This window comes from Episyrphus balteatus, chromosome 2 (genome assembly GCF_945859705.1).
Source record: "Episyrphus balteatus chromosome 2, idEpiBalt1.1, whole genome shotgun sequence".
Lineage (NCBI taxonomy): Eukaryota > Metazoa > Arthropoda > Insecta > Diptera > Syrphidae > Episyrphus > Episyrphus balteatus.
The window spans coordinates 115,041,746-115,064,300 of record NC_079135.1 but is presented as its reverse complement, the minus strand read 5'-3'; the positions used below and the strand labels follow the sequence as shown (position 1 = coordinate 115,064,300).

Here is a 22,555-nt window from a genome sequence, read left to right as displayed (position 1 = left end):
AATGAGTTTATATTAAATTTTTTTCGTATTAGGGTGGCTCTAAAAAATGTTATCTTCTACAGTTGCTTGAAGAATTCCAAAAAAATCAACGTGGATATTGTTTTGACTGAATTATCGAAGAAAAAAAAAATTTCCATTAGGGTGGTTCAAACTTTTTTTTTTTTTAATTAATTACAAAAATTATTTTTCACTGCAGATAAAGTTTGTAAAACATGGTTTATGAAATATAATGTAAAATTGGGGTAGGTATTTTCGAATTAGGGGGCTCAGAAAAATGGTATATTTAACATTTACGCTTGGAATTCAACCAAATTCAATTTAATTAATTCGGCATGAATTTAATATTACTATAGCAAAAACGCACTTAACAAACTTTCTGTGCACTAAAAATCATTTTTTTTTTTCAAACGCATAAAAAAACTTTCTTGAACACCCTAATTAAAAATATTTTTTCCATAGATAATTTGTTTTAAATGTGAACTACTCTGTGTTTTTATTATTTTTTTTTTTTGAAGAAAGTATTTTTTTTCAGCCACCCTAATGTAACACGGTTTACAAATTTTTCGTGTTATTAAAAACAATATTTTCGGGAACTGAAAAAGAAATATTTTTTTGCTTAAAAAAAACTCATTCTGTGGTAATTTTATTATATTTTTTTTCTGACGTTTATGAACACTCAGTGACTGCTGAAAATTGTACCAACGCAGGCCTGCTGCAAACATTCTGCAGAATTGGTGTGTTCCTTAATGCAGCAAGGCAGAAAGACGATTGTACTGACGCAGATTTCCGACGTTTATGAAAACACCCATATACGCAACAATTTATGTGACAGTAAATCGTACCAGAGACAATAACACAGACTGATGGTGGCTTACTATGATTCCTTTATTATTAACAGATTTCATATTTTCATTTCATAAGCAGCTCAACCCAACTCACCCACAATATCTTCTCTTTTGACAACCCCACTGTCAACGCCACAAACACTTTACAAAATGCTAAACCTATTAAACGGTCAAAAGTCTTCTTTGCAACAATTTCATACTATAACATAGCACAATTCCTTTAGGGTCTTACAATCGCCATCGCCACGTGATGATGGAGCACACACCATTTGGCCCACTTCAACATCCATCAAAAAGCGCACCAACCAAACCAGCTATCGTCAGGGCCAGAACCTCAAGTAAACTATAAGCTCAAAAAAAAAAAAAAAAAAATGTTTTTCCAAGGCTTTTATTATCTCCTCGGAGTTTACAATATAACAAAATACCCTCGCGCACTCGCAGTCACCATCATCTCTTAAAGTCAAGAAAAACTTATACCGATGCAGAGTGGTGGTGTCGTGGACATTTAATATTTTCCCGCGCAGATTGTCTTGCTGAAGTGCTAACATCTTATGATCTTTTACATTCTTAAAACCCTGTCTTGAAATTAAAATTAAGATCTGTGTGGGTTCCGTGTATACATCAACGAAAAAAAAAAAAACAAAAAAAAAAAGATCATCATCATCTTTTTACGGATTTATCTCGTGCCTATTCCATTGAAGACTATACAACATAGACAGAAGACAGAAACACCTCAAACGAAAAACTATCGTGACTGGAATTTTTGTGAAAATCTGCTTCGAACCATGCAACAAAAAGTTGATGAAGTAGGACTTTTGGGCGTCAACGTAATGAGAAACCTTTTTTTCTAGCTCAAAGTATCAGTTTGGCTATGTTATACTGAACCAAAGTCAAAAGAGAATCAATTGCAGTTGGAATGACGAAGACCAAACCGACCATCAAGTCTAAGACACGGTGGAAACACACCTTTTTCTTTTGTGTTTAAGCTTGAACGTGTTGTGTCGTTGGTAGGTACTTTGGAAGTTTGACTTAGTTTTAAGTTCGGATACGGATAGGTGCATGTAGATCAATTTTTTTTTTTTTGCCTAAGGCAGTCTACAAGCTCGTGCAAATGCTGGGAAAATATGCACTCAGCTTGCAGGTGAATAAGGAATAATAGGTCTTATCTTATACCTTACATTTTGATATGTATATAATTTTTCGAACAAAAAATTTGATACTTTATTGAGATCATTTATAAATTACATGAAATTAGAGCATTTATCCTAATAAAGCTACAAGTCTTAAAAAAGCTTTTGAAAAACTTATCACATTTAAACTAAAATAACAAACAAACTTCATTTCAAGACTCCATCAAATATGGTGTAGGTTTTGGGCTTGGGAAACCATCCAATTTTTATAGACAAATAAAAAATTTCCCAAAACTTTTTGGAGCCCAATTAATTTTAACTTGCTCTTTCTACGATCTTACCTAAAATTAAAAAAAAAAAAAAATCTACTATCAAGTGCTCTTAAACTTAATTCACATAACCTTCGTTATAAAGTGTTCCCAGGTTCCAATTTTTTTTTTTGACTCGTTTTTAACCGTTACCAAAGCTTACATCGTGACGCCATAAAACTTAACCATGCAAGATCAATGACTTCTCTTGTCACAATTCCTCCAATATCAGATATGCCACTTCAATTGGATTTTGTTTAAAGTCTTTTTTTTTTGTATTGCAATGAGAAGAGAGAGAAAATCCACAATTATTGCTTGAGCATGTCTTTCAGCTTTGTTCAATTGCAATCCGATCTAAACACAGTAAACAGACCTAGGCTGTGTGTGATGAAGATCGAGACAAAACGTATGCGTAGGCTTTAATTTAAAAAAAAATGTCTGCAATCATGGAGCACCCATGCGAGGTATGCAGACAGTTGTATGAGTCTGAGCGCTGCTGATGAGAAGCTGTGGCGATAGCTAAAAAGATATTCATTGTGCTTAGACACTTCGATCATTTTATCTGTCAACATGTCCACCTCATCATAATGCAACAATGGTGGCGGTGGAGCACCCGGGGTATGGTGATGGTAGTTTTGCTGCTGTCCAGACTCAGACTTGGAGTTGTTGAAGACGCACCTCGATATCATATTTCGTTGTTGGTGGAGCATTCATTATATTGCCACTGGCTTTGTGGTGTTTTGCTGCTGTTGTCTGGCTTTCGAGAGGTATGAATATTTTAAAAGGCGCATAGAGAAGTTATAAGCTAAACCTATCTGTAAAATCGCTACCGTTGTTGAATATACAGAGAGTTGGCTTTTGCTGAAGGTTGATGTGGTTATAACGATTAAAACATCGTCACCACCAACTATTTTATGGAAGATTCTGTGGTTAAAGTATTTCCTTAACATCAGCCAGAGATCTTCTCAATATAATATATTAACGGTGCATAAAAGAGTGTCAATCACATGTGGTTTTTAGTCGTTTTGTTCGTCTATTTTCATAGATCACCATGAGATATCTCCATAAATGTATGTTTTTAAAAACTAAATGAATTTTTTATTTTCTTGAAAACTAACTTTTATACGCATTCAAAATTATGTATGAAGATGTTATATCAAGGGTTTTTAAACTCTTACTAATGAGCTCTTAACTCGCATTGAACTCATGAGTCAAGTCATAAGTTTACGAATCCATGGAGGGTGAATAAGCACGAGTTAATTGATGAACAAGGTTTTGACATTAGCAAAAACTATACAATCAAGCTGGTTACCATCCGCGAATATAGAAAGCCTAGTTTAACAAAAAGTCGACTCTGAAGGCGTCAGCTAAAGACTTATTTATCACCGGCTTTATAAACTGCGAAATTTTGGCAGTTTACATTAATGTAAAATTTCTAACTTGATCAACATTCTTTTCTTTCCCCACTTTTTCACATGCAGTTTAAAAATAAATTAAATAATTAAATACAAAAAAATTACGTATACACCATAGTGCACGTGGACAACTTGCAAATTATGTGAATTACAACTTTGGCCTAAATGCCAACACGTCCAAATCGACATCAAGTAACACTTGCCATCAAGAATTGAACAACAACTTCATCTTCTTTTTCGTCAGATGTTTGTCGTTTTTAATTGGACGTTCAGAAGGGTACAACTTCTATAAATAAAATTATTCAATTTTCCAATATTAAAGCTTCTTTACCAAAAGAAAAGCTATACGCCTTCCAACTAATGAAGAAATTTCATTTCAATTTTTAATAAAATAATTAATAAACAATCACGTTTCCTGCTAAACATAAATTAACAACAAGCACACCCTTTTTATTTTTAAACTGCCAAGGGAAGCAGCCACCATATCGATTGCCAATGTTGCCGCCTTGACCGTAAGTCAGCTTTCAAATTAATAAAACCGTGACTAAAGATAAGAACCTGCATATAAAACAATTCAATTTATAATCAAATAAACGAGTGAAAGTCCTAACGCCACCGAGACAATTTCCAATTGGTCTGCACAAATGCATCCGTCATCCATTCTCCTGGAGTAGCTGCGATATGAGACGGCAAACAGTAGGACAGTTAATCTTGAAATTTGACACATTTTCATTTCATAAAGTACATAGGTATAATTCTCTAAAAATTATAACAGTTTCTTTTTTTTTACTAATAATTAATAAATAATCTAAAAATTATAACAGTATTTTTTTACCAATATTAAAGATAACTCTAGATCTAGAGGTACCGGTTACAGTGTTGCCGTATCTCAATCTTCCTAAGGAAAAATAGTGACATGAAATTATTTTAACTACTGTTATATACAATAAAGCACTGTCATACAATAAAGCAGTGTCATATCTTTAGATGTAAAAAGAAAGTGAAATGCAAATTTATTTATTCTGTTATAATTAATTATACTGTTATACATCTGCACAATGTCATCTCGCTCTTAATGAAATAAAAAGCAGATATATGATTAATTTGACTGTTTTTCTGTTATACAGGAGACCACAATTTTATGGGAAAAAACGATCTTTGATTTGCACTTGGTTCTTGAATTCTATTAATCTATTACTTTTAAGTCCAAGTTTTTAAATAATTTAATCCCACTGTTTGTCGGCCAAACTCTGAAGTTGGCATAGACAAAAAAGATACAAATTGAAGGGCACACAAAGTTATAGTTCGCGATTTTTAATTGAAGGTACATCGGTTTGAATTGGAAGTGTGGCACTGACCACCACCACATCAGGCAGGCACCAACCACCTTCGCGTATCGAATGCCATGGGCATTTTCACTTTTCTTACCATCATCATGGTGACGTTTGTTTGTTGTATTTATTTTTCTTATTCGTATAACAGAGCTTACACTTTTGAGGGGCGCACAAGACGTTGTTGTATTTCTTTTGGGGTTTTGTGAGAGCAATCAAAAATGATATCTACTCTTTTTGACTTTTACTTTCAAAGAAATCGTGCAGAATCTTTACCCAAACAGGTGGTGGTATACCATGAACAAGCGCTCGCGCGCAAGAGCGGCAAACTCTGTTATCAATGGTTGATCATAAATTGAATTCAGTTATTGTCATCGTCATCACAGTATTGTCATCTATTTGAAGCATAATACATACAACCGAACCGACCATCGCCATGGGTCGCATCGGACAATCACGGCCACACGGGACGTGTACACTGGACATATCGTGCTGCCTGCCAGTGGTCATCTATTTATCCACTTACTGAACTAACTTTCTCTATAAAAACTTGAGACATGAGACACACACAAAACAATCTCCCATTGAAGAAGAGCACAAATTTCTGTAGAGAATTTCTATGCCCTGTAATAAATATTTGATGTGGAATGTACAAAATCACTATCGACTGTCACTTTCTATGACACTGTAACATTCATGTTATTTTCGTGTGAAATCTGATTTTGAAAATTACAATGATTTAAGACATCATGAGTATTAGGTAATGAACTTAAAAATGAAACTTTATGCGTACACTTTAAACTTTTTTTACAAAATTAAAAAATTACTCAATTTGATGCTGGAAATAATGTAGTAGATTAAATTCGATCAATTAGTATAACTACATAATAAGGTATAACAGTGTTGTAATTCAACGTGAGATTTTTGTTTAAAACAAAAATTAGCTGCGAAGATTCTAATTTCAATTGTGTTCTCTTGTGAAAACTATTAAAAAAGTACTAATTTACAAATAAAACAAAAACTTGTTTAACCTGTAAAATGTTTGTAATGATATAAACAAAACGGAACAGAATCATCTTTCTGTTGAATCTAATCATAAGACTATCTATGGTGAATCAAGCGGAATCACTTCCCATTCACAAACCAGTATGACTAAGAACAATTATTATCTATATTCGTTCTGTTGTTTTAGATTCGCATAATTGAGTTTGAAATAATAAAATGTAAACCCATTGATAATAATATACCTATTTAAATTCTAGACTCGAGGAACTTTTTGTTTGTATAGATTTTTTTTTTCAGTGCAGAAAATTTTTTATTTGCAATAAAATTGTTTTTTTTTTTTTTTTTTTAATGCAAAATATTTTTATTTGCAATACAAATTCTATAAGAAAAAGGATTGTATTTAAGTGATTTAATCGTTATTTTAAATGGAAATCCTTTAATTAAAATGTCTTCCCATAAAAATAAAATCATTTTCTTATTGAATTAAATGTTTTTTTTTTTTTTAATTTGAAAAATTCAAGAAATTTAGAAAATTTGTCCGCTTAATTTAAGACGAATATCTTCTTAACAAAAAAAAAAAAAAAACATGTAAAAACCTTCTGAATCTTATGCAGATTCTATTTGTTTTTCGCATGTTTTTTTTTCTACGTGTAATAACTTTTTTATTCTTTTGCCCAATATATTAATGTTTCTTCTGTGAACCATGAGATCCCTCTGTGAGAATCCTCGTTTCTAATACAGTGAATTGCAAAAGTTTAACCTGAGGATGTCAAATTCAATTTTGGAGTCAATTTAAAAGGATTGATATTGCGGTCATTAGAATTTAGCAATGTAAAATGTAATCAATATCTATCAAAGTCGAACATTAGGCCTTTGAAGACATGGCCTTTGCTTTGATGTTAAACAAAACTGAGTTGCGGAGCTTAGACGCAGTAATTCTTAAAGAACTTGATACTACTTTCAAACCAATATCGGCAATTTTATCACGAATCTCAGCTGAAAATATGGCAGTTAAAATCATTTTGCAGTGTTTGGAATGGATTGCATGAGACTTCCATTGCAGTTTCGTGTTGGGCGCCATTCCGATTTACTTTGCCTAATTATCTAAAAATATAGAGGTAAACGCTTTAGGTTTTTGGAGTATATGAGAACATTGTTATCATTAATTTCCACCATTAAAAACGCTGTTAAATAATTTCCTAAATAAAAACATAGTTGCACCTCTAGCTTACATACTTAACTTTAAGAAAAAAAAAAAAAAAATAATTAAAATTAATTTTCATTACAAAAAACTTCCTGCTAAACGATTAAGTCAATAAACTCTATGAAGGGAAATATAGTTTCATTGAACTCCTAAGACACTTGCAAAATATTTCCTATAAGTAGTCGTCCCCCACAATTCCCACTATTACTTTTCCTTTCAAACTTGAAAAGATCTATTCGTGGGTGATATCGTTCACAATTAATAAACGAATATAAATTTCTCCTTTGTCTTCCTAATGGGAAGTACTTACTTAGTTATTGTTTATGGATCAAATAGAGACTGCTATAGTTTAAGTCTTTTTGATATTCTCATTCCCAGGTGCTGCCGCGAGCCATGTGCGGCGGTACAATAACGTGCTACTGCTGCAAATCTACCGCACTACTGCAACTGCGACAAGCAGCAGCAGCATAGGCAATTCGGCATTTACGAATACTTACTTTCTTTTCGATTTAATTAGATAAAAGAGACGAAGACGTCGAATTCGTTTGAGCTACGTTATTTGCTACCGATGACGGAGGCGGCCAGCCCGGCTTAGTTTAGCTCAGTTCGAAGCGGTGCGGTGCATTCTATTCAATTACATAAATCAAAGTAATTACCACCGCATTGTAAACACATTCACCTGATGCCTTCTGTTGTTTGTAAAGGCGGCCAGTCATCGTCGTCGGGCTAGTCCCGGCCCAGCCGCGTCGTATAGTAGCCGTAGCCAAGCCGGCTGGTTGCCATCTATTTCATTTCAATTTAACCGACTTACCAGCCACAGCATGAAGTGCTGCAGCTACCGACACTCTGAGTGTGCTATTACAACGATCGTTACCATTAATCGCAGATATTTTCCCACACTTAGGAGAAATTCCAAAAAAGCCTTGCAAAAGCCAATCCAATAAGTATCTACCCAGCACCAAAGCTGGACCCCATCCTATCGCCGCATATCGCAACTCGGCAGCGCAGCACTTGACATTTAAATACGCCGCGAATACGGTCCCATTCCGTTCCATGCGGTGGTGTGGTAATGTGGACGATAAAATATCTATTCGAGTGTAGCACGATATAAGGTTGCCTCCAATATGCTATGTGCCCGGTTGCCTAAGGCTAAAGGCATCATCTAGTGGTCTATAAAAATTCGCATGCCTTGGAAATTTGTTTTGCCCACAAGAGGGTGGGTATCATGGGGTCTTAACGGTTTCGTATAGTGTAAACAATGCTAAACAATAAATCATAAAAAAAAAAAAAAAAAAACGCACGTCAGCCACTGTTTGCGAGTGTTTGTTGTTGTTTTTGGAGACAAGCAGAGTGCAGCACCTTTGCAGAAAAACGTTAGAGCTAGGATTATACTTTCATATATGACTAAAAGAAAGAAAAAAAAACCAAAGGAGCCGCTCTCGCACTTGGCATACAGTCGCAAACACTTTCCCTTTCGCTGAAAAGGTGTCTGCTCTTAACTTGTTACATTTTCGGTTTTAATAGGGTATTTGCATTTCATTTTATGTCCATATGAACAAGCAAATGGCCTTTGAGTTGGTTTCTTATTAATATTATTGTCTACTATCTAGTCTCTTTATGGTCTCTAGTGAGGCAAAGTTAATGTCAAATAGTTGCACTTGGAATGAATGCTATGTTTAAAGAATTTAAGAGTATTTTTTTTATTTTTCTTATTTTTAGAAAGTTGAACTGGGATATCGATCTTTTTTCGTATTTTTTTTTTTTTTTTATTTGAATGCTGAAAGGAGAATAGTCATAAAATTTATAATTAGATCTTTTATTGTTTTTTACTGGTGATGGATGTGTAGAATACAAGTTTGACTTTTGACTTTTAAATTGGGATTTATGAACTTTTTGTTGCACGATTGGCTATCGTATTATACTAACTTCATTGCAAAATCTGCACGATTGGCAAAAGCAATTAATTTACTTATAAACTTTTGATTTTAAGAACGGAAGAAAAAGGTAACTTCCTTAGGATGTAGGTAATTAAATTAGGATTGAAGTTTAAAAACTTAATTGCCTTACTTTAAGAAAAAGCCATATTCATTTAAATTAATACTCTTCGAGAAATAACAATAAAATGAAGTTTCGGTGAACTGTTAAATTAGACCAAAGATTTAGAGTAAAGGCTTTTTGACACTAACACCAACGATTACAGAAAAAAAATTAAAAAAGTACACCCGAACGAGGTTCTACGTAGGAATTTTTTTCAGTGTACGCGCACTGGTTATTATGGTTACTCCTGATGATTTCAGAAAGATGACGAAGCAATTCATTGGATTTTGACATAAGCTCATGCGAGCTCATGGTCTATTATATTTGGAGCTTTCATTTTAGAAATGGTCCTAAAACCTTGATTAATCAGATTCAACGTATCACATTGCCCACAGAGTAGCAGCTTTAAGGCCTTGCTTATACAAACAAATTTGTAAGTTGGGTAAAGAAAACGGTGCTTTGTTCACTGTGTTTTTGGTATAAATTCACAAATCTACCTATTTCGCTCGAGGTTTTGCTTCTCGATTTTATTAGAAATATTTGTCGTTGTTCTAAAAATTCCAAAATTTAAAATTTGGCAAAAAAAAAGTAAGCACTTTTTTTTAAACATTATATTTTTTTAGGGAAAATCGCGCAAAAATGAAGAGATTTCTCAAATAATAGTTGAATCAATAAATGCTTCTTTATATATTCAAATTTGAAAAGGCTTTTAAGTACTGAATTGCTTTCTAGTAACACAGTGGCGGTAATGGTCCGCTCCGCTTGCATACTTACTTGAAATATTGAAGTACCTCCAGTTTTTTTTCTTTTTTAAAGCTACGTTATTAAGGGGTAAAGTCACTCTAGCTGCTCGAAAAACAAACAACAAGATTTGTTTTACATTCAAAGGAAGAGAAGCAGAAATTTTTTTAAGTACCTAATATTTAAGAATAATTACAAAAAATATGTACAACACAATATTAGAAAATTCCGCCTTGCTGAAGAAGGCGGTCCATGGCACGCCGTATAACTGAAGTTAATGTCCACCTGAAACAAAAGAAAAAATCTTCTTAATTTAAATTCATAAGCTGAGCTTTTGATGTATGTAAGTTCAGGGGTCGACCTACGGCATACGTATGTATACGTTAACGTATTGACGCTTTATGTCTCTATCATTTTCTTCTTATTAAATAGAGAGAGCAATAGTCAAAACTTTAACGAACGTATTCCGAAGTAATGGAAAACAAATGCTTTAAAAATTGGTATGTATAGCATTTGTGTTTCAAATCGAATGAAAACATCACAAAATATCTGTTTAAAAAATTTTCCTGATCGCTATAACCTACCTCTTAAGTAAATTAATTAATAAATAATTAAATTATTTTATTAATTTATAAAATAATAAATATAAAAATAATCCAGCAATACAAAAATCTTAATATACATATATTTACAATTTTGTTTGGCATTTAAAAAATTTTCTTATTTGATTTGACAGTATTAGTTATTTGACAATTTTTCATTTAAAATAGGGTTGCTTAAGTTTTAAAAATGGCAATTCTATTTTTTTCATATTTAATATCAACTTAGTTTTCATTTGAAACCAATTTTAACCTCTGTCGTTACGAGTTAAGTAACTCAACGGTCACCGCTTAGACTTTAAAGAGCTTTACAAAAAATATATTTGGTGAAACGGTAATTCTACAAACTTGTGGTTTTCAAAAGTTAGTTGCAATTTTTTTTCGCGATAATCACAAATTTGTGAATTACTTATTTGTACTTTGTGAAACAGAATTCCTTTGTACAAAGGAGATGGGGCAAAATTATATGGGACCTGGGCCATGAGCGTACATTAATGAGACTAGTCTCAAAATGTAGCTGGAGGTTAGTATATTCAATCTATGAATTTTTTTTCAAATCATAAGTCAGGGTCTTGAGATGCAAGGCTCCAAAGTTCATACATATTACATAAAACGAAGAATGAAAATCGATTGATGTTCGAAATTAATGGCATTTATTTTCAAATTAAATATGCTTGCAATCGACACGTACGCATGTGTAGTTGTGTAGTTATTAAACTGTTTTAATTTTGTAGAATGCGATTAGAACCGGTTTAGAAGCTTGTTTATCTGACCAAATTATGTTATGTGGGGAAAACCAATCGGCTAATACACTTTCCAAAAAACTTGGGAGATCACTTATAGAAAAGGAACGAATAAGATGTTGTTATTGTAAAGAACAATTTTATTAGAACACTGGTTTATTGTAGGTATTTAATTCCATTTTAATTAATTTCAAAGAACTTATCACTTTATTATAGTTTCAAAAAGCTCCAAGAAATATATTTTAAAATAAAACTTGGATAAGAGTGGATTTATCGAAAATCTTCTTTAGTACCTATGTATTTATTTTGTAATCTAGTTTATGTAAACAAGAGCGTAGCCCAGAGTTCATCACAAGAAATTATACTTTTTGTGTCTCTCTAACATAATTTGGTCAAATAAACAAGCTTCTAATCCGCATTCTAAAAAATTCAAACAGTTTTATAACTATACCTGCGTGTTGATTGCAAGCATATTTAAATTGAAAATAAATAAATATTTTGAACAAAAATCGATTTTTTTAAATAACATTTTACTTTTCTTTATTAGTTCGCCGTTTCTTTGTTTTGTGTAATATGTATTTTATATTGTTTAAAAGGCAATAAAACAGGCACTAGTTCTAATGATATTTGCATATAAAAGGGACAAGTAAGGGTTATCAGAACTTACTTTGGAGCCTTGATTCTCAAGACCCTGACTTACGATTTGAAAAAAAAATTCATAGATTGAATATACTAACCTTCAGCTTCATTTTGAGACTAGTCTCATTAATGTACGCTCAAGGCCCAAAAACGCCCCATCTCCTTTGTACTTGTGATCTACAAGTTACAAATTTGTGCTTGTAACTTGTAGTTGGTGAAATAGGGCCCAGGATTTTAAAATTTGAGTAAATAGTGATTTTTCACTCAAAAGGTTTGTTCAAAATTGCAAGTGAAAACATTAAAAGAGCTTCAAAACGAATTAGAACAAGTGAAAAATTCAAATGTATACCTTCATTTTATTAAGCATGAATCTGCTATTCCGGGTCCATAAAGTTGTACTTCTGAATGAAAATTTTGGTCTTCTGTTTTTCAATGCAACTCTTTTCTTCTGACCATTAATGCTTTAGAATAACGCCTGCTATCTCGGGCTTGTTATATAATATATAGGGACGCCTTCTGTTTTAGGTTGATGTTTATAATGGATACTTCTTTCTCAGTCAACCTTAAATATTTTAATTTTATAAGTTATATATTTAATAAAAATACAATTATGTAGTTAACTGTTGTAAACTACTGCGTAAAGATTTATTGTGAATACAGTCAACGTCGAATACTTAAGTTTATTGTTTCTTAAGCTTAACCTCCATCCAACGAGTATAAACCCTATACCACAAATTCAATGAAATGATTGTAATACAGTAAAATAAGGAGAAAAAAGGGGTAAATCTCGGAATGAATGTTGGTAGAATTTTTTTTTTGCTCAATATCTTCCTTTTGCCATTCTATAACATATCTCAAAAGTCTAGAAAAATCTCATGTCCGCTTGTCGCGATTTCAAGGTTAAATCGCGAAATGGAGATTTTCAAAATTAGCAAAAATAGGCTATGGTATTATATACACATATGATACATGATTTCAAGGTATTTTTCAAAGCTGATTCCAAAAAATCTAAAATCAAGACAATCTGACGTCTCTGGAAAAAGTTACACCTGTTTTTCATCTGTCAACTCATATTATTATAACAGTTGCAAACTTGCTGCCGAAAAACCCTTAAAAGTTATGGTAGATGAACCAAATTTTGCATGAAGATTTTAGAATCCATCATTATTAAAAATCATAACAATCCATTACAAAAAATATATATAACTACGAAATAATGGTATTTTTTGATGGAGGGGCAAATTTTAGGATATGCACTAAAGAAGATTCTTGTTCATCTTAGGAATAAGTGCTAATAGGCTAATTTTTTCATTTTAATCTTTGTTTGGATGTTCTTTAACTACCCTCAAAAATCTAAAAAAAATCTCATGTCCGCAAGTCCTAATTTTCTTGGTTTGAAAATAAGGTGCAGATTTTAAAAAATTAATAAGAAAAGTTTAAATTTTTATATGTATACCAACATAAGCGACATGATTTAAAGGTATTTTTTAACACTTATTCCAACAAAACTCACAAACAAGTCAACCTGACCATCCATGAAAAGTAATGCACCTTATTCATGTTGATCTGACACAAATATCTGAAGAGTAGTTTTTCAATTTTTTTCCAGAGACGTCAGATTGTCTTGATTTTAGATTTTTTGGAATCAGCTTTGAAAAATACCTTGAAATCATGTATCATATGTGTATATAATACCATAGCCTATTTTTGCTAATTTTGAAAATCTCTATTTCGCGATTAAATCTTGAAATCGCGACAAGCGGACATGAGATTTTTCTAGACTTTTGAGATATGTTATAGAATGGCAAAAGGAAGATATTGAGCAAAAAAAATTTCTACTAACATTCATTCCGAGGTTAAACCCTTATTTGACTGGATTATTGATATTAAAGACAGAAAGATACACTTCTTATACTCATACGTTTTATTTTTATAACAATAATAATTCGTGTTCGAACAAAACCAACATTTTAAAGATCGGTAGTTTGACAAAGATATAAAGATAGACTCATTTAAAGGAAATGTAACCTTAAAACCTAAGATCTTTTAACTCAAAAGGAAACGAAAACGAGGAAATCACCTCCTAAGTTTCCCGAAACAGAATTACAGAGTAGGTACCTTCATTAATTATGTCTTTTTACTTGCGATATAGGTACTAATATCAAGTTATGCATTCGTACAAAAAAAAAAGTTGAGATAACATTTTTCCATGACATTACGATGGTAGACAATGCCAAAAAAGTGGGTCCCGGAAGTCCGTCTGTCTGTCAGTCTGTCAGTCTGTCAGTCTGTCAGTCTGTGAGTCTGTCAGTCTGTCAGTCTGTCAGTCTGTCAGTCTATCAGTCTGTCAGTCTGTCAGTCTGTCAGTCTGTCAGTCTGTCAGTCTGTCAGTCTGTCAGTCTGTCAGTCTGTCAGTCTGTCAGTCTGTCAGTCTGTAAGTCTGTCAGTCTGTCAGTCTGTCAGTCTGTCAGTCTGTCAGTCTGTCAGTCTGTCAGTCTGTCAGTCTGTCAGTCTGTCAGTCTGTCAGTCTGTAAGTCTGTCAGTCTGTCAGTCTGTCAGTCTGTCAGTCTGTCTGTCTGTCTGTATAATTAGCTACAGCCTAAACGGATGGACTGATTAATGATAAACTTGGTATGTAGCATTATTTGGCGACTCTCCAGAGGGGTTTTTGGAGTTAATTTTTTTGGACCAAAAATGACGGTACTTGTCATATACCGATTTCAGTAAAATTGAAATATCTCGAAAATGGCTCTAACGATTTTGTTTAAAAAATTAAAATGTTAGTTTTACGTTAAGGTCTATCTTTAAATGAAAAAAATTTTTTTTGAAAATCATTATTAACGGTACCTGCCATAGAACCGTTTTTTTTTAATCAAATTATCTCCGAAAGTGCTTATTCGATTTCAACGAAACTTTTTGTGAAGAAACATTTATATAATTTAAATACAAGCCAAAAACAAAATTTTGCAAAAAATAATGTTTGGATTTTTAAAAAAATTTTGAAAATTTTTTTTTGAAAAATCAAATTTTCGAAAACGGGACATTGAATTTTTTTGAAATTTTGTTATTAGATGTTGATTAGTAGTTTCTACAAAATGGCATACCAATTTTATTTTAAAACTTTTTTTTCCAAAAAATTATTTATAAAATATTAGTTTTTTAAAAAACGGCTTTAACGATTTTGAAATTTTTTTTTCTAAAAATGGATGTTAATATATCAATCAAAACTGCATACTTGTTTTGGAGGGCTATTTAATTTCAGATTTTATTTTATTTTTTTTTTAAACGAATTTTATTTTTTTTCCAAATTTCTATATAAAAAGTCTTAAAAATATAAGCAACTTTAACTCTAAGAGCAAGTACGTGCGACTCCAGTCGTGCAATTTATTTTTATTGGCTTAACATACGTAAGTTGGCTTAGTCTCACTGTGTGACATTCCAAATCCATAGACATAAATTATAGGTACAATTTGGTATGTCATTAAAAAGAAAATATTAATGACAAATTTTCAAAAAAAATTCATTGGATTAAAAAAAAAATTGATTTTGAAAAATTCAACATTTCGAAAACGAACCAAACACGTTTGTTTTTGAAAATTTTTCTTAATTTTAACATTAAGGCTATAACAAGTTTTTTTGCATAAAAATTCAGAAATCAAGAAAACGGTTCAATGGAGGGATGAAAACGGTTCATAAAATATTTTAAATTTAAAAATTTATTTGGCAAAGTACATATAATTTTTGTTAGCAATATCGTTAGAGTCGTTTTTGACAAAAACAAGCTGTTCCATTTTGGTCATATGGCAAGTAGCTATCGTAAATTTTGGTCATATGCCCCAAAAGCCTTCATTTCTAACTTTAAAGAAAATCGCTTCAATAGCTTCGACTAGAGCTCGAGATAAACTCAGACACACAGAGAGACAGACAAATAGACAAAATTGAGAGGCCTACTTTTTAACATTCTCTTTTATCGTAATGTAAGTTTGATTGTTATCTCGAATTCGATTTTTTTTTTACAAATCCCAAACTTGCCTTATAGTCGCAAAAGGATCAACAAAATGGAGTTCGAAGAAAATCTAAAGAACTTGGTTGTATGATGTCTAAAATTATATGAAAATCTATGTATTGCCTACACTTTTGCTACATTCTAAATATTAAAAATATTTCGTAAAACATAAATGCATTAGTTACCCTTCCGCTATCACCAAATCTGATTTTAAACTTTTCGAGGAACTCTTTAAAAGCTTTATAAAATGTATTTTATTTAAAATATTGTAAACTCTTCGTGGAGATACCTATTTCATCGGAAAAATTCCATTTTGATGTAGTGCCTACAAACTCAATGCTAGTAGGTACCAGTATAGACAAATCGATTTCTTCTTATTTGTCTTACTCCTTCACACACAAAAGAGCTTTACACATATTTAAAAAAGGTAAAAATGTACTCACCTACGCAAAACCCCAATAAAAAGAATTTTTTAAAGCCGTTTACACACTGGCACACTCTTTAAAATCTTTAAAAACACTTAAACATGTTTCCATGTTACCAGCACCACAAATCTAAAGAATCTGTCGAAAAAAAATTAACTCTTTATCTACTCATATGTATATTTTTGTGTATGTAAACAATGTCAGCCTCCTTTTAGTACATTATGAAAATGAATGGCGCAAGTGGACGGAACTTCCGTCACCACTAACACCATTACACTCACCGTCTTTGATGCACTTGTACCGGTCTCTGTCACAAAAAAAAAACCTACATTCATAATCGCAATGATATGCACTGTCAAGAATAAAGTATCTATACAAAAAATAAATATTTATAAAAACTCTCAACCAGCTGACTGTTTCGCTTGACTGACTTCTTTAAGGTTTTCTTATTGTGACTTGTGTAGGTTTATTCGTTGCAAACATGATATTTTTGTTGTTGTTGTTTTTTTTCGGCTTGTTTTTCAACCCCCAAATGAAAACAAAAACAACAACAAAGTAAAAACTTTGCAAAAGGGGGATATATTTCATTTGTGTATAATATGAACTGTCAAGAGGGGTGCATTTCTAGAATCAATAAAAGTGATGCCAAATTCAACAACAATCATATGAAACTAAGAAAACTTGCATAATATAACAGTATGTTAGCATATCTGGCAAGACTTTGAACTTTTTTAAACAAAAAATCAAATTTCATTATTTTGGAGCCAAGGCGGAGGGTGTTTTTGTTGTTTCTTTTTCGTAGGTATAACATTTCATTCGGCTTTTTCTTTCTTGTTATAACATTTTCGCATTTTACCCCGAACATGTGCGCATGAACCTTTTTATTATATTCATCATCACAGGGGGTATACCTATCAAATACACACGTCTTTTACTTTTTGTCAAGTACACATAAAATTTTACTTTACCGAGTCTTACGTTGTGTCGCACTTTCTATCCAAAAAATTGTGTTTTATTATTTTTGTTAAAAGGTGATAAAAATAATTTTAACAAAATACTAATTTTTATTTATTGTTATTCAAAAGAAAGGAATGTGAATTCTTAACCTGTGGTTAACCTGTGGTTAAGTGAAATTATGATTTAAAACGTGTTCGAACATAAATTTTTACATCGAATAGAAAATCAATAACATCAAGGATTCAAAATCGGATATCACAGATTGGAGATGCTGCGGAAAATTAATATTTCAATCATAATTTTATTTTGATGGATTTTGTGTTTAATGACAAGAGGATATGATAAATGTACTAAAAATTTATCATATAAATTAACTTTCTTCATAATATATTTTTAATTATTATGTGAAAAAGTGCGAAGAAATCTTTTAAATTGTGGTTGGGTATGAAGCAAATTATGATTATCCATTTTTTTTTACTAGCATACAAATGCAGTTAGTGTTAAATCGATTTAGTCGTTTTTTAATTATAGCACATGTAAACTTAGTTTTGGTTTTATTTACTTTTTATAATATAATATAATAATGCAATAATTGAAGAGTTAAATATTTTTCGTTAAAATTTCAACTTTTACCACAAAGGGTTGGGATAAGCTATAAAATGTATGTTTTTTTTTTTTTTTGTTGAGTAAGGGTTGAAATTGGTATATGTCGGTACAAGTTACCCTTAAGCAATGCGTCATAGTTTTGATAGGTTTTTGGCAGTTTGCCGAAAATATTTTTCATTTTCATTTATACCTTAGGGAGTTGAGCTTTAAAAAAAACGAATCGTGGTGTGTGATTTAAAACAAAAGTCTGTGTGGTACGTGGCATGTGGGTTTGGTCAAAGTTAAAGAAAATTCAATGTGTAAAGTGTGAACCCTGTTTTTGCGTGTAAACAAGTGAGGTTTTAGAATACAAACAAAATTATTAAAAAGTTTAAAACTTATTTAGTATGCAAAAGATTCAAAATACAACATATTGCTTTAAGTTAAAAAATTAAAAAAAAAGAGTGGGTACATACAAACAATTGATGAAATTTTTTCATTGGTGAAAAACCGAATTCTTTTTTTTTTATCAATGCATAGGTAAATTTGGTAATGGACCAATTCTCCCCCCTTAAAAAATGCTCTTTTTTGTATAACAAAATGTGATATTTTAGCGACTCTTCTTCCAAACAATGTGACAGAAGCGTGCTCCATATATAATCGATTTGCCTCAAACTACCTGCCACAAATACAATACTTAATGTTTTAAGCTTTTAGTGTTTAAAAAGCAATTTTTTTTTAAACAGAGCATTCAAAATAGTTCTTCCAAATGTTTCTGGTAGTTTCTTTCCTGACATCCATCAACTGCCTTACCTATACGCTATACCGTCTAGATTCTATAGTTTTGAATGTAGGTAGGTGAAATTTTCATGTGGCAACAAAAGCAAAATGTCATATGGGCCAAAATATTATTTAGTGCCAAAAAAAATGACCATTTTTTTGAATTTCATTTTTCTTGAAGAAAAAGTACAAATTAGTTGAAAAACTATTAACTATATTGAGTTATAAAATTAACATTATTTACTTTTACAAGTTTGAAATTCAAATTTGGATCGAATTGTTTACAAATCACGGTAACATTGTGGTTTATCTTGGTAACGCAGTGGTATTTAACTTCATAGGAGACTTTTTTGTTCCTATAGTTTCAAATAGGAGTATCAGAGAGTTTAATAACATGCTTTTACAAATAAAACTGAAATTTGCAGTAAAGTAACGCAGTTGTTTGGTTTTGATCACTTTGTGTTTAAACTGTCAAAAATATAGAAATATCATTCCTAATATATCGGAGCAAATGTTATTAAATAAGGTATAACCATTCTATGTCAACTAAAATATATGAAAGTATATTGATAAAAATGCCCATATTTTTGTTTCAAAATTCACTGTCCAAAGGGACAACTTTTTAGCACTAAATAGTATTTTGGTCCATACCTATAACTTATTTTGTCATATCTTTGTAGTTTGATCAAGTATAGAACAAATGTTAAAATATTTATAAAATAAGGTAAGAAAGGTTGGTTAAAAATGGAAACCCTTTAAAAAAAAAAACAAAACAAAAATTGTACAACAAACTTAAGCTGACAGCTGACAATCTGTCTTATGTGAAAAATGTCGGGTCTTTAAATACGAACAAGTACTCTACAACCCTACTTAAATGCTAAAAACTCTGAAAACACTTTTTCAGCCAAAATGTATGATGTTAAAAATTTTTTTTTTCATTATGGACCGCTTAAGATTGGATATTGGAAAAAGTGCTGCAATTGTCTGAATTTTAAAAATTGATGATTAATAGAGATTACAGATTATATCATAAGTTCTGTTGGCCAGTTAATCAGGTTTGGTTTCTTCAAATACATTTAGTTATGTCCTTCCTACACAGATTGGAAAAATTGCGTTTTCAACACCTAGTAACTATACCAGCAAACCTGTCTTATTTTTAATTTCGATACTAGGAGGCTTTTATCTCAAAATTTGGTTAAAGGTACGCCGACTTGTTGGCTCTCAGGCTTAGTTGGCTCTCAGACTTAGCCCACTTATTGATCCGTTGTGATACCATGAATTCGCAAGGAAATTCCTCACTAATTAAACCAGTTGGAGCTTTTGATGAAGCGGTGAAGGTTGAAGATGTCAGTATTAATTAGTTCACTTCTATCTTCTAGGAAGTATTTTTTACGTCTACTGGACATGAGCAGAAAAGATGTTGGATTGGTTCTTCTTCTTCCTCATCAAGACAACTTCTACAGAAGTCGTTAGAGACTACGCCAAGTCTTATGGCGTGTCTACCTTTGAGGCAGTGTCCTGTTAGGACACCTATTACAGAGCTGATAGGCAATCTGCTTAGAGACAATACATTTTTTGAACGTTTTGGATCTAGCCTAGGCCAGATCTGCTTGGTCGTTTGGTATGTTATAATGTTTGACCATCTTGTGTTTGTTGCCTCTATAGCTTCTTGCTGCAGCATGAGTTTGCACGTTGCGATTGGTATACCGATACTTGCCTTGTTGGGTAACATTGGTATTAGAGTTCCATTTCTGGCAAGTTCATCTGCTTCGCAAAATATCTCTGTGACCCGGCACCCAAAAGAGGTTTTATCATTTCCCTTTTCAAGGGGCTTATTTCGAAAAGTCAATAGGATAAAGTACTACCATCTTCAAAATATGCTCTGACCAGGCTTGCCAGATTGGGCTATTTATCTGAAATTGGACTATTTATTTTTTTTCAAATTAGCTCAGGAAATGGCAATTGGCAACCCTCCTCGGCCATTAAATGTGAGTTTATTTGATTTCCTTGAAACGTGCGTTCCAATAAAACCCACTTGTAGGTAAGGTACTTTGCAACCTTTACAAGATCAAGGCAAATATATGAAAACTACTATTTCAGTATAACATAACATTAAAATTTGAATTTAAAAAAAAAAAAAACAATCTCATAAAAATGTAATAATGAGGAAATTAGCAGATCTCACTTTCTTGGTGTTATAATTTTCTTTTAATGGCAAAATTAATTTGCATCAGATGTTCAATTTAGTACAAGGCTATATAAAAACGCAAACACTTAAAATGCATCAACAAAAAAAGTACATCAAAACATTTGTGTTTTCTTTATAGTCTAACACAATTGTTTACATGAACCAAACCAACCAATAACCAATATGACAAGCCAGTGTATAGGAATTGATATCAACAAATAAACTAATTAAAAAAACAACTACAACATCAAGAAACAATTATACTGAATAAAAACATGAGTATTAATTAAAAATCTTCACATATCCATGCAAATTAAAGTATAAGCTTTAAACTTCCGAAGCTCTTAAAGCTTGTCATCGAATATAAACCATGACGTGATAAACTTAAAACAAAACCAAAATACACGATACATCAAAACGTGCCTTTAATTAGCAAATAAAAAAACAAAACCTACACAAATATCAAAGTTGTATAGCTGTCAAAGTCTAATGTTCAAAACGGTTTAAACATAAATAAAAAATAATAATAATACAACACATTGCCTTATTGATACTATCAAGTAGCAAAATAATATTACTAATAACCGCTATTTAACCAAGTTGTTGTCATTATACCAATTTATTTCCGGCTTCTCATTGAAGTTCTCTTCCTCCCTCTGTGTTGGTTAGAAGAGTAGGTATGTGTGTTTTTTCGTCTTTGTATGACTGGTTTACACACTTTTTTTTGGCAATGACATTAATACGTGTGTAACATATATCTCTACTGTCATATCAAACACAAGTCGATGACATGACATATTGTTTATTTCATTTTCAGTCATCCTATAACAGCTCCTATAACAACTTTATAGTTCGATTTTGATTTTTAGTGCTTAATCTGCCCAACAGGTACCTAAACACTTTTTAAATGCTTTTGTCATATAATTAAGGTATGTTTGTCTGACATGGAAATGACAGTACCTCTTAAACGTCATCGATTTAAAGCTATGTGTCGTATGTGAATGGTTTTTGTATGTCACAAAAGCTTTCAGACCTCAGAGAGACGTTTAATTTATAATTAATTTTTTTCCATTGTCCGTGCCTTTGTTAGTCATTTAATATGAGACGAAAACATTCATGAAGTAGATAGAGGTTGGTTGACAAGGCAAGATATCGCAGTGGCGACGTCGTCAACGTATAGTGTAAAACAGAACTTCTCACCTACCGTTGACAGTCGACATTAACTATAATAACCAGCAAGTAGGGATTTTTGTATCTTATAAACACCATCTTTCGCGCGTGTGTGACAATTATAATGCAAAAGTGATAGTTTTACTGTAATTCTGTCCGTTTATACATCGCTTACCGGTCTGCTAATCTTGTGATGCATTTAAGACGCGATTAAGCAAAAGAGAGCGAGAGAAAACGAGAGAGAGATAAAGAAAGTATATGCTACCCTTAACGTACAGATGGTGCTTCAAGGTGTTTGAAATTATAACTTAGACCAGAAGTACCTGGAAGTGTTGCCGGAACGGGCTAACTAATTCATTTATCTTGTTTTAGCGGACGTCGGGTTTTTTTTGAAGTTAACACCACAAGCCTTTTAAATCAATGTAAATTTCGCTCGTTCAAGTGTAA

The 22,555-nt window shown here is 31.9% G+C and overlaps 1 protein-coding gene and 1 long non-coding RNA gene across 3 annotated transcripts in view; one reads left to right on the top strand and one right to left on the bottom strand.

Moving 5' to 3' along the window:
• Positions 1–22,555, top strand: part of LOC129912275 (cerebellar degeneration-related protein 2-like) — a 122,903-nt gene that overhangs the window by 43,544 nt on the left and 56,804 nt on the right. The window lies entirely within an intron of this gene.
• LOC129912279 (uncharacterized) lies at positions 10,219–16,652 on the bottom strand. Its single transcript, XR_008771792.1, has 3 exons — positions 16,447–16,652; positions 12,347–12,559; positions 10,219–10,301 (listed from the first exon to the last, which is right to left on the bottom strand). It is a non-coding gene; the product is annotated as an uncharacterized LOC129912279 (long non-coding RNA).